Below are 2,021 nucleotides of genomic sequence, written 5' to 3'. Positions count from 1 at the left end.
AAAGCCAGCCTGAGCTGGCCGGGTTCAAGGCTGCCTGTCAGTACAGAAGATTCCAGTGACTGAGTCATTCATTCGGTCATTCAACAAATAAACACTTGGAAGGTATGCATCCTATAGACTTCACTCCTGCTACAGGCCCTCACATTCCTCAGCCCCCTCCCTGCTCTCCTCCTATACTCAGCTCCCCTCCCACCCCCCTCCTTGTGGCTCTTGGCTCCTTTGCGGCCTTCTCCCATCCTCCCCACCCCCATCCAAAAGGACAGGTGCTGGAATCGCTGAGGAGTGACCCAAACCAGAAAAGTCGAGTAAGGCAACTCTCCAGAGGTTACCTGGTGTCACCGAGGCACTAGGGCAGAGCCTGTCCCTCGGAGGCTGGCCGCTGAGGTTCTGAACCTGGCCTAGGGGGCTCGTCCCCCCTCCCCCACCTTTGCCTCCACCAAGCAGCGGCATGGAAAACCTAGCCAGCTCAGCTGACTTCCTCTTGTGTCATGGAAAGTTCAGGTGATAGGACAGGAAACTGTCGCCTGGGGTCTGGGGTCCTGAGGCCTAGGGGACACAAGGTAGGAAACCTTGTGGTATAGTTACTAGGGAGCCGGTGGCAGGGGAGGGGCTACGGACCTGGAGTGCAGGGACCCCACCACTAGGGTTCCCACAGGTACTCAACCAGTAACTGAGGTAATACTTTCAGACTTCTATGAAGGTTGGAACACATAGTGGAAGCCACCTAGTAGATCACACACGGGCCTGTGAAGGGGAAATAAGTCCAAAGCTCTGAGTTTAGATTGCCTTTGATAAACAAGTGAGTCTGGAGGTCTGTGAAAGGGGATGTCAGTTTCCTTGTGTGTGTGTGTGTGTGTGTGTGTGTGTGTGTGTGTGTGTGTGTGTGTACGCTGGCTGGTCAATGAACAGTGAAGCTTTCTATAAACTGTGAGGAAATAGGCTATGACAGACACTTAAGAGATAGAAAGGGATCTCTGGGATATAGATCAGTTGACAGAGTGTTTGCCTCGTAAGCATGAGACACTGGGTTCCAGCAAAGGAAAAAATAACAGACACACCAGGTAGGGACTGTCCCCAGCACCCTACCCATCACCACCACCAGACAAGAGTTTCTTTGTGTAACATCCCTGGCTGTCCTGGAACTCACTTTGTAGACCAGGCTGGCCTCAAACTCATAGAGGTCACCCTGCCTCTGTCTCCCGAGTGCTGGTATTAAAAGGTGTGTAACACCATGCCAGCTGCATTTCTAGTTCTTGTATATCATCAATAATGTTAAATGAATGAATGAATGAATGAGTGAATGAATCTAGATTCAAAGACCATACAACATGGAGATCTCACACCCAACATGAATATCTACCTCATACCTAACGTGGAGATCACACATCCCAACACGGAGATCATACACCCAACATGGGCATCTCACACCAACACACACACACACACACACACACACAATTACTCCTGAATTCCTAGGCACAGTAGCTCCCACTTATAATTCTAACATTTGTGCGACTGAAGCAGGAGGATTACCACAGTTTCCAGGCTCAGGCAGACTACCTAGCAAGGCCCTGTTTCGTTTTGTTTCTTTGCTTAGATCCGCACAGGGATTCAACTCAGATTACAGACTTCCAGCCCCGTCCATCGTCAGGAGTGAGCAGGGCTTGTGTCTTAGTCTTCCTCATTAACCCTGCAATAAGATCTGAAGTTGCTCACCTGGACAGCTCCCGCCCCACTCAGAATCCTCTAGGGGAGACTCCTGTCTCGGGCCCTTGCCCTTTCACTTCAGGTGAGCTCTCTCTGGAGTTCCCAGCCTCTCTCTGGCCCATAGTCCCATCCCACAAGGACACCTGGTTCTGCCCAGCTATGAGCATGGCCAGCGGGCACTACCGCAGTTCCAGACACCTCATGCAGGAAGCTGACAGAGACTCAGGCCTCCATTCTAATTGGGGCAGGTGGTTTCAGAGGGAGGAAGTTGACAGTTCAACTTCAAACAGGGTTGGCAGTGACACGGGCCCACA

The sequence above is a fragment of the Mus pahari genome, chromosome 1 (assembly GCF_900095145.1).
Source record: "Mus pahari chromosome 1, PAHARI_EIJ_v1.1, whole genome shotgun sequence".
Lineage (NCBI taxonomy): Eukaryota > Metazoa > Chordata > Mammalia > Rodentia > Muridae > Mus > Mus pahari.
Note: the sequence above shows the minus strand (reverse complement) of the source record.